The sequence below is a fragment of the Monodelphis domestica genome, chromosome 8, assembly GCF_027887165.1.
Source record: "Monodelphis domestica isolate mMonDom1 chromosome 8, mMonDom1.pri, whole genome shotgun sequence".
NCBI classification, from domain to species: Eukaryota; Metazoa; Chordata; class Mammalia; order Didelphimorphia; family Didelphidae; genus Monodelphis; species Monodelphis domestica.
This window is the reverse complement of record NC_077234.1, coordinates 74,810,182-74,821,408: the sequence shown is the minus strand read 5'-3', so window position 1 is coordinate 74,821,408 and position 11,227 is coordinate 74,810,182. Positions and strand designations below refer to the sequence as shown.

General features: G+C 36.6%; 1 long non-coding RNA gene across 1 annotated transcript; it reads right to left on the bottom strand.

Moving 5' to 3' along the window:
* Positions 1–903: 903 nt before the first annotated feature.
* Positions 904–10,358, bottom strand: LOC103093127 (uncharacterized). The gene is made up of 3 exons (XR_471723.3): positions 10,294–10,358; positions 3,728–3,964; positions 904–2,183 (listed from the first exon to the last, which is right to left on the bottom strand). It is a non-coding gene; the product is annotated as an uncharacterized LOC103093127 (long non-coding RNA).
* Positions 10,359–11,227: the final 869 nt, after the last annotated feature.

Sequence of the window (11,227 nt, the reverse complement as noted above, 5' to 3'; positions counted from 1 at the left end):
TTATCATGGCGCACTATTGGTTGATGGAATGAAAGGTGTTCAACCACAGTGTGCATTCTGTATCCTGGGCACTGATTGGCTCAGTGACTGAAGGTTAATAAAAGTGTGGAAGGTTTATAGGAGAGTGGGAAGGGTTTATAAAGCCTTAAAATTATAATATATTATACAATATAATATATAATATAAAATAATAAATAATTAAATTAAATTAAAAAAATATATAATAAATATAACGCCGCTACTTTGTGGATTTTCACCTATCCCGGAGGTCTCTGGAACATAACTCCGGGGATAGGTGAGGGATCACTATATCTCTAGACCCATTGCATGGCCTTCCAAAGCAGCTAGATAGTGTGCAGTAGATAGAATTCCAGACGTGCATTCAATAAGTTCAAATTCTGCTTCAGACACAACTAGCTGTGTGACTCTGGATAAGACACTTAAACTTTCTGAGCCTCAGGCTCCCCCTCTATAAAATGAGAATAATGGAATCTACCTCCCAAGGTTATTATGAAGACTAAATGAGATAATATGTATAAAGTATTTTGCAAACCTTACAGCAAGCTACAAATGACAGTTATTATCATTGTGATAGCTGTTAGCTGCCACTCTTTATGATTGTTCTAACTTTTCCCTCCCATCATTGGTCATATGTTGATCATGTTGAGTCTACCACACATCTTCGCATTGGCTTTTGGGTGACCTACAACTTCAATTCTTTGGAGTCTGGATTCCCTACTTCACCACCATGTGTGACATCTCTCAAAGAAATTGATGTGAAAAAGGTAGACCATATTTCAGGAAGAAGCATGGGGCCACAGTAAAATCACTAAACAATTTCACAAATGCAATTCAGATTGTTCTTTAATTGAATTCCAAGCCAACTTAATTTCATATCTTCAGTGTTTGTCCAAGATATCTATCTATCTATCTATCTATCTATCTATCTATCTATCTATCTATCTACACACACATAAAGAGAGAGAGAAACTGATAGACTCTACAGATTGTCCCTTTAATTGTATATTATGGTCTAGACAATGACCATTTTTCTCTACTTTGTTTTTCCTGTGTATACAGGTAGGCTAAATTCTTTTGAGTGATTATGAATCCTATTATGCTTATTCCTTGTTTGTTTTTTCTTTAAAATTATTTTAAATTATAAACCTTAAATACTCACATAAAGAACATCTTAATATATACAGAAACCCCCCCAAAAGATCATATATGAAATAATGAACTTTTATTTCATACTTTAAAAATATAACAAATTTAACACATTAACTTTCAAAACCATCCTGCTTATCTGTGATTCTTTTGGAACTTCTGATCTCTTTTTGCATTATAAATGTTCCTTGATTCTTTCAAGATTGATTTGGCATCACTATTGCTAACCTCTCTCATTCCCTCTTCCCCAAAGCAGAGTGAAAATACTTTTTAACAAATATATATAGAAAAGCAAAATAAATTGATACCATAGCTATGTCAAAAAGTATGTATCTCTTTCTGCAGTTCATCAACTCCACCAAGAGGTAAATAGAATGCTTCATCATAGATTTTCTAGATTTATGGTTGGTCATTGGAAGAGAGACAGTTGATTAGAACAGAATTCTTTTGTCTTCAGAGTTATTTTTCTTTATAAAGTTGCTATCATTGCATAAATTGTTCTCCTTATTCTATTCCCTTCATTCTACACCAGTTTGTATTTCCCAGGATCCTCCAAAATCTTCTTCCATTATTTCTAAAAACACAATAACATCCATTGCATTTACATACCATAAATGTTCAGTCATTCTCTAATCCTGCATAGATTCCAGTTTTTTTTATGCTGATTTTTGTTGTTGTTGCCTATCAAACCATTTGATTCAATAGAACAAAGTATTTTTCAAGGTCCTTCTTTTCCATGGCATTGCCATGTAACCATGCAAAATTGCCTGAGACATGTAAGACTAAGAAATTTATTCATCAACCCTGTAATGACAAATATCAACTGAGACTAATACAAGGAGGTAGATGCTCACAAAAGATGTTCAGCCCCGGCTTAGAAGTCAATCAATAAAGATTCAAAGTGGAAGTAGGATTATTTATGTAGCTGAGTTCCTTACTATATATACTCTTTTGAGAATTTACACAATGACATTGTCCAGAAATGTATCTCTTCCCTCTTCTTGTTTTCTTTTACTCTATGAAAACAGAATTATAGCCATAAAAATGGAAGAAAACTTAGAAGATATTTTACCCAATTCCATTATTATTATACTACAGATAAAAATCACAAATAGCTAGCATTTATATAGTACTTTGCAATTTACAAAATACTTTATATGTCATCTTTTTTGATCCTAACAACTCCGTAAGGTAGTTTTATTATTATTATTATCCATGCTTTACATGTGAGGAAACCAAGATAAACAGAGCTTAATTAACTTCACCAGGGTGTCTCAGCTAGTAAGTGTTTAAGTCAGGGTTTTGATTATTTAATTTAGCTCTAGAATATTGCAAAGATGTCTAAAAGTTCATACTTAGTTTAAAATATTCTGAAAGAATCATTACCATTAAAAAAAAGCAAATTCTAAATTTCTTTAGTTTATATTTTGTGTCTGGCTTCAAAATATAATGGAAAAGAATATGCCAGCTATGCAGATGTACTGAAATTTAGAATTCTGTTTGAAAATTTATTTCTTTTAGCAATTTTATAAAATTCTTTTCAAACTTGAGGAAGCAATTTGTGGTTTTGTTGGGAGTCAGCACAAACTAAATAGTAATGAGCTCATTTTAATAGAACAGAGTTTATTACCATTCCAGCTGTTGAAAATGTGCACAGCTGGATCCTGGCTGAAAGACAAAACTCTGATCTGTAGTGTGCTGCTAGTGTAAAAAGAATCAAGCTAGAAATAAAAAGTTCTTTCTAAATTCCACCCCCCTTCCCCCTTTTGGGAATAATCTCTACTGAAAATTTTATATGTGACCTTAAAATACTCAAACACATAAACACACGTACATATGACATGACCAGCTTCACAATTTGATTCATTTGAATCCATTTATCTTTAAAAAGTTCTAGTGAGACTTTCCTGGGAATACTGAATGTACAAGTCATTCTCTTGGTCAGCATGGTGAAAACAGCTGGATATGATTACTAAAGGTCTCTAAAGAATGAAATGCCATATTCAAGCCATATTCTAGGTTAGAGCAAATGAGAATGATCACCCTATGTCTGTGTTTTGGGGGACTACATGTGCCAATATGGAGGGACTCAGGCAGTAGCCAGAAGGGCAAAGAAAAGACTTGGCCAACCACCACTGAAGACCTGGGGATCATTCAGTACCTGAACCATGTTTCTTCCCTCTCCAATCCATCTTCCATATAAGAGACAAAATAATCTTTCTTAAGTACACATCTGACCACATCATACCCCTTCCTCAGAACCTTTAATAGCTCACTATTGAGACAGGAAGGTGTCACAGTGGATAGAGCAGCAGGCTTGGAGTCAGGGAGAACTGACTTATTTTCTTGAGTTCAAATCTAGTCTTAAGACACTTATTGGCTAGGTGACCCTGGATGAGTCACTTACCTCCTGTTTGCCTCAGTTTCATCTATTAAATGAGATAGAAAAGAAAATGGCAAACCACTCTTATCTCTGCTTAGAAAACCCCAAATGGAGTCAGCAAGAGTTGCTCACAACTGAACAGCAACAATAAAATTGTTTTTAAGGATAAAATACTACCTCTTCCAATCATGTTTTTAAAAGCCCTTCAAAATCTCTCTCCAGGCTCCTTTTCCAAGTTTATTGGATCTTGCCCCCTTCATGAGCTCCATGTTCCAGTCAGATTTGTCTACATTTTATGCCTCAAACTTGGCGTCTCCTTCCTCGGGGTCTCTTTACTAGTTGTCCCATGCCTAGGATGTGCTTCTCCTCATTCTCATTTCTTAGGACATCTGGCTTCCTCCAAGGCACAGACCCCTGGAGGATTCAAAGAAAGGCAGAAATCACTGGGTTATAGTAGGATTTCTTTGAATATAGATAACATGACCTTCAAGGGCCTTTCCAACACTAATTCTGTGATTTATGTTCTATTTCCTTTTAGGAGACTGACTGATTCTCTTAATTGTTAGACCTTGCTTTTTTCTTCTGAAATAGACAACAAAATGTTTATTTTGTTTGTGTATTTTGTCACCCCACTAGAATGCAAAACTTCTTGCTTGAGTATAGGAATTGTTTCATTTTATTTTGATTTTGTATGCCCACTACCTACCACATCTTATCCACAGGGTAGTCTTTTTTTTTTGTTAAGCCTTTATCTTGTCTTAAAATCAATTATTTTTTTCCAAGGCAGATGAGCTATAAGGACTAGACAATGTGGGCCAAGTGACTTGCCCAGGGTCATACAGCTAGGAAGTATTTGAGGTCAGATTTCAAAAAAACCCAGGACCTCCCATCTCTAGCCCTGGCTCTCAGTCCATTGAGTGACAAAGCTGCCCCCTATAAAATAGTATTAATAAATGCTTATTGGGTTAGGGACCATAGTCTCCTTTTAGCATTTTTAATCACTATCCCTCAATCCCTCTCTCTCTCAGTTTCCTCACTTGTAAAATGGGAGTAATAATAGCACCTACTTATTAGATTTATTGTCATAATCAAATGGGATAGCATATATAAAGTACTTTTTTAAGCCTTAAAGTACTGGATAAATACTATCATCATCATCATCATCATTATTATTGGTGGAAAAAAGAGACTGGATTACTCTCTAAAGCAGCGGTTCCCAACCTCTCAATTTGTAGCAAATGAATACATAATGCATATCAGGTATTTACATTCTGAATCAAAACTGTAGCAAAATTACAGTTTTGAAGTAGCCACCAAAATAATTTTTTGGTTTGGGGTCACTGCAACATGAGGAACTGTATTGCGGGGTCACAGCATTAGAAAAGTTGAGAACCACTGGTGTAAAGGCTCTTCTGTTTCCATGTTTATATTCGTTGATGCTTTCAGAGAATAAGAGAAAAGAGAAGGGAGAAGAGATCCATTTTTGGACATGGTCATTATATATGAATTTTTTTTCCCCTTGACTATGCTTATTTATTAAAAAGGCTTTCTTTTCTTTTAATTAGGGGAAGGGAACTGGGAGTAGACAAAGGAAGCTAGCAATTCTGATGTAAAAAAGAGAAAAGGACAAGAAAGGGCATTAAAATATTTTTAAATGCAAAGAAGGAAGTTCAGAAGGAAGCAGACAACAAAGACAGCCTTGAAAGCAATGTCATTAATTTCTAATACACTTTTTAAAATAGCAAGCTGTATTGAATAGAAATTCATAGTTTCATATACAAACTTTCAAGTTCCACTTTACATATGGAAATGCCTAATTTTGTTGGTTTAATTATAAAATTTAAAATAATTTAAAAATTTTAATGAAAATATTCCATTTGCCTATGATATTTATTTGAATTTACATCACATTTGTCAATAATCTCCTAACTTTCTAATACATGATTTTTTTAGTCTGGAGGATCCTCATCTGAGGAGAATGCCCAAGCTTGGGCCAGAAATTCATCACTAGGAGATGGAGAGTGATTGGATCTCAGAGATAAAGGAAAGTGGCCCAATTCCAATGGACCCTAGGATGCCTTAGTTAGCTTTATCCATGAGCAGTGATTGGGGGGAGAGGGACATAGAAGACACATGGACAGAATTATTAAGTTAATTAATTAGCTTGTAATGGAAGGTCACTTGATAGCAAATGTGGAACCTGGTACCAAGCCTTGTTTGGTATAGCTGGAAGATGTAACAACCACTGAATGTCCAACCAACCAGGAGAGTCAACCCAATAGACTTTATTTTAGACAGACTGGCTTAGAAATGATGTACAAGTCAAAGTATACATAAAAGGAAATGCCTTTTTAGCCTGAGCATTTAGGTTCTTCTTTTCTCCTCAGCCTCGATTAAGAGGTAACTGAGAATCCATTTTTGAAAACCAAGATATCAAAGGACCCAGATAGAGAAGATAACAGTCTCTGTCTTCAAGGTGTTTATTGTGGAATGAGATGACACATACAAGGGAGCTAGAACAGAGTAAGTCCTGTTGGGGTCACAAGGACATTGCTAGTAAGGATCTAAGTCTGGGCAAGATAAGGACAAAGCTTGCCTGTCAAAACCTAGAATGCTTCTTGGGTTGTAGTTCAATTTCCCAGTAGAAAGAAGAAATGAGATGATGGCTCTAGTAGAAATGAGTGAAAGGAGACCAAATAGCATGGAAGAGCAAGAAGATGTTCTTCAAGAGCTGTCCAGGAGGCAAAAGATAACAAATATAAATAATATATAAATAAATTAAATAAAAAACATAAAGAATAAATACATAAGTTAAAAATCATGGAAACTACTTCCTAAACTCTAGGTATTTGCATCTATAAGTGAAGAATGAAGAAGATATCAGAGGGGATAATTTAAAAAAATTCTAAACCAATCTGAGTCATATTGACTCTATTACTCTACAGGCTAAGCTACCTTGCTAAGTACTTATTCATTCAATGGGAAAACCATTTCTGGTGAGGTCCCCTGTGATAGTAATCATGGGCTCCTTGTCTCCCACATCTACTTTTTAAATCTCTGCTGTCCAAAGCATCCTTATTATTCATCTCATTAACCACAGAGATGAGAGTAGAGTTTGCCTTTGTGAACAGTAGGCAACAAGTATTTCTTGGGCATTGCTATGCACTAGTACCATGGAAGGAACAAAAGAATCTTCATTAGCTGCTGAGAGTATTTGAATTTTTTTTGGTAGGAAAGACAAAAATGAGGAGGAAGACTATATTCCAGGCATGTAAGACTTTTTGTACAAAAGCATGGAGTCAGGAGATGGGTCTTTGAGTTTGAGAGCCAGTAAGTAAGTCCCTTTGGCTGGAAAAGAGTGATATGAAGTAATATGAAATTAACCTGGAAAAGATAGGCTGGACTGAGACTATGAAGGGCTGTAAATGTCAAGCAAAAGAGTTTGGTTTTTAGTCTAGATATAATAAAGAGCCACAGTAGGCCCTTAGGCAGGAGAGTTATACAGACACATATGTATTTTAAGAACAGTAAATTATTGGGAACAGTTATGTGGCTCAGTGGATTTCTGGCTCTCATCTGGAGATGAGAGGTTCAAATTTGGCTTCAGATACTTCCTAGCTGTGTGACCCTGGGCAAATCACTTAACCCTCCTTACCTAACTCATACCACCCTTTTGCCTTTGAACCAATACATAGTTTTAATTCTAAGATGGGAGGTAAGGGTTGAAAAACAAAAAAAGAAGAGTCAATTGTTTTCTAAAAAATCATTCTAGAGTAAAAAAATGTTTCAAATATTATTTTTATTATGAATATGAGAAAGTTATTATTTTCTTGAACTAATTGAAACTATTTCCAGCAACCCAGCTGGGTAATAAAAATTTTTTTTATTTAAAAATAAATTTCATTTTATTTTACAATGATTTTCTCTTCTGAGATTAAAGTTTACATATTAAAGTATGCATGATAACGTGAAATTGCTGCATTTTTTGGATAAAGAATGCATGGCCATCTGGTCTCTCATTTTATAGGGGCCTTAGTGAGATTAAATGATTTGTCCAAGGTCTTACTGGGAACAAGTGTCAGAGGCAAAAACTGAATCCAGGGCTTTTGACTCCTTAACTAGCCCTCTTTCTAACAAGTCAAATGGATTTTTAACTACTCCCCAATCTACTCTTTCAATTAAAAAAAAAAACTAGAAGTATGTCAAAATAACTTTAAATTTAACAACCCCCAAATAAGAATATTTTTATTTCTGAATTACTTGCATGCTGAATGTCTCTAAGGCCCAAATCTAGGAAATGACCTTATTCCTTCTTGGTTAGAACCTAAACGTTAGAAATCCTAAGGCTTATTGAGAAAATGTCATGTCTTAACTAGATTAAAGAATATTTTTTGGACCAGAATTACTGCACACTTGTAATATGCAGGAAGTATACTACGAATGTCGGTAACATGTCTGGAATGTATGCATTACACTCAGATGCCAATTCAGCCCTCAGACTTTGGAGACTTATAAATCCCTGGTTTGTAGCTTTCATTTTTTTTAAGAAGCTGCTTTTACAGTTCTCCTGGGTTCTATGATTTCTACACACACACACAAAAGGAGTGATGAAGCATTTGAGGATTTGGATTTGTGTGTGGGGGTGCAGGAAGGGCAGTGTGTGGGTGAGTGTGCAGATGGTGGTGTGGTTGGTTAGTGGGAGAAATAGATCGTAGGAAAATGCAAAGATAAGATTTGTTCTGCTTGAGCATGACTGTTGGAAATTGGGGAACTCGGAAATTAGGCAACAGATAATTTTACCACAGTTCACAACAATAGGTTTAACAGAGGAGGAGTACAAATCACCCTCTGGGATGGATTTTATTAGAACCATAACTAAGGTGGGTTGACTGGATCTTTGATCCACTATGATGAAATTTGAGGGGGCTAACCCCTAGTGCTTTTTTAATGGGTAGAAACAACTGAGCTTGGCATATAGTTAACAAGAATAACTCATTAAATAAAAAGTCATCAAATAGCGACCACCTTCTGCCTGGTAGCCAGACCTCAGGTGAACTTCCTCCTGGTCTGATCCTGACCTAGTCTTCCTGGCAGTAGCCTCTGCAGCAATTGACTTACAGCATCCTGGGAAACCAGTCAACAAGGATAGGTCTGTATCCCCACCCATTATGGGCAGGATCTTGGGGATCAACCAGTTTTTGTGTTCCAAGGTCTAGGGTTTCTCCCCAAGGACTCTCCATGCCCTACTTGACCCAGGTGTATTCTGTGGTACTTGACCTGAGTTCCAGAAAGTTTAATTTTGACTCTGGATTACATTAACTGTGGGCTTCCCTTCCTGCAATTTCGGAAGGGCATGAGTTTGCATTGATAGTTTACTTCCCATCTTTTAGTGTGTTGGAATTTTGGCCATAGGGCATCACAGTATTGCTAACTCATACTCCCCCCCCCCCAATTCTCTGTAGCCAAATAGCAGTAGAGGAGCAGAGTATAAGCTCCTTCAGGATTGTTGTTGAGTCACATATGACTCTTCATGATCCCATCCACCATAGCATGCCAATAATGTCCATAGGGTTTTCTTGGCAAATATACTAGAGTGGTTTTCTCATTTCCTTCTCCAGTGGATTAAGACAAACAGATGTTAAGTGACTTGTCCAGAGCCCCACAGCTAGTAAGTGTCTGAGGCTGAATTTAAACTTAGGTCTTTCTGACTATAGGTCCCACACTCTATCCATGGAGCTTTCCAGCTGCCTTGAGGGTAGAGACTATTTAGCTTTTTCTTTCTATCTGCAGAGCATAGCAAAATGGTTGGCCCATAATATGTTCTTTATAAGATTAGTTAAGAAACTAAGGAGCAAATCCCGCTTCCTCTTGGGCCAAAGAGAACTAAATTATAAGTTTCATTAGAATCTTAACTACCTGAGTACCACCATAACTTCCTGAATTCCTTAATTTTCTTATTTCTTAAAAGTATTAGGAGAATCACATTTTCAAATTTTCCCAACTGCTTTGCATAAGAGTACTTAATAGCAAACTTTATGTACATTATGAAGTCTTTTCACAAATCTCAGAGATTCATTCTCAATGTATTATAGACTCTCCTAGATTGAAGGTGTGGAAGAGAGAGGTACAGACTGCAAAGCAAGGACTTGATTTACAAGGGAACCTCATGCAGGAAGGAAATGGAACTTTGCTGACAATGGGGGATGGGGCTAGAACCTCTAGCCAAGAAAAGCAGATGGACAGTTGAAAAGGGGTTCTTTTTCCTCTTCTGAACTGAAAGGGAGAAGAGCAACTTGTTGAGCTTAACCTGCTGTGATCCCTCATCGATCTGAAGAAATCAGATTAGCCATCCTTCCTCAATAGTGTTGGATAGAGACTTTTTCCTCTGGGGAAGATAAGAGACTATCCACCCAAGAAGATTTTCCATTGATATCTTTAATAGCTGTATCTCTGTATATCAGGAAATTATACCAGCCTGACTCCACAAATGTCCTCAGGGACTTAAGTCCCCAGATCTGAGCTCTCAACCCCTGAAGGGAGTTTAGGTTGAAATAGAATTAGGGACTTCCTATTTTTTCCCTCTTCCCTAAACCTATCATGCCTGTATATCAAAACAATAAATAGACCTTATTAATTCAGAAGAACTGAACATCTCATTCTTCAAATGTACTAAGGGGATCAAGATAATATCCTTCCAGGGAAGAAAATAAAAATCAGAGACTGAAGAAGAATATCCTTTTCACCTTTCAGCTCTGGACATTGATCCAATCTCACCTTCCCTTGGGCAGCTCTGCTTGGAAGAGGAAGTGGTGCTTCTATTTATCTGTTCCCTCCCTCTCTTAGACCTTTCAACTTTGGTTCCTGATTCCCTGCTAGTACAAAGGGACCCCAGAGGTTTCCTGGTTCAATCCATATCTGTATTAGAATCCCTTATACAGAGACAAAACTAAAAAATGTTGGAGGGCCTTGATGACTGGTCACCCGGACATACCACAGCCTCTTTAGCAATCTTTACATCTCTTGATTTAAAAAACATGAAGGCAATGAATAAACTGAAGAGATTATTTTTGACTTATAAATGAGCATCTGTTGTTCATTCTTCATTTTCAAAGAAGACCAATGACATCATGGGGGATGTCTTGACTTACTTGTGATTTGGATTTCAGTGCAAACAAGTCATCCTCTCTCTTCCAGAGTCATCAAAGTCCAGTGACAAGGCAAAAGTCAAGATGACTGGTGATGGCCAAGGATGCAGTGGATGACCTTGGCGTCTTTGGCGTCTGTCAAATCCCTAAGTCCTAATTGCTCCATTGTACAGACTTCAGTCACCCTCATGTCAATTAGAACAAAATGTTCTTATCTGCCAATTCTGCAGTGAAGTTTTCCCATATTAGGGTTAGGCATCTCCCTCATTGACATTGACTCATTGACAGCTTTGAGGCCTATGAATTACCCTCAATGATTGCATACAGTGAGGGGAACCCATTACCTCCTGAGACAGTCTACTCCACTTTTAGCAAGGTCTAATTTTGATCTTTTCTTTACCTCAAAGTTCTGTTTGCTCCTTTGCACTTCTACTCATTATTCCTAGTTCTGCATTCTGGAGGTAAGCAGAGCACCTCTGTTTATTGACTAGTGATCTCATTCTTTTCCCACACAATAGCACTAGAAATATTT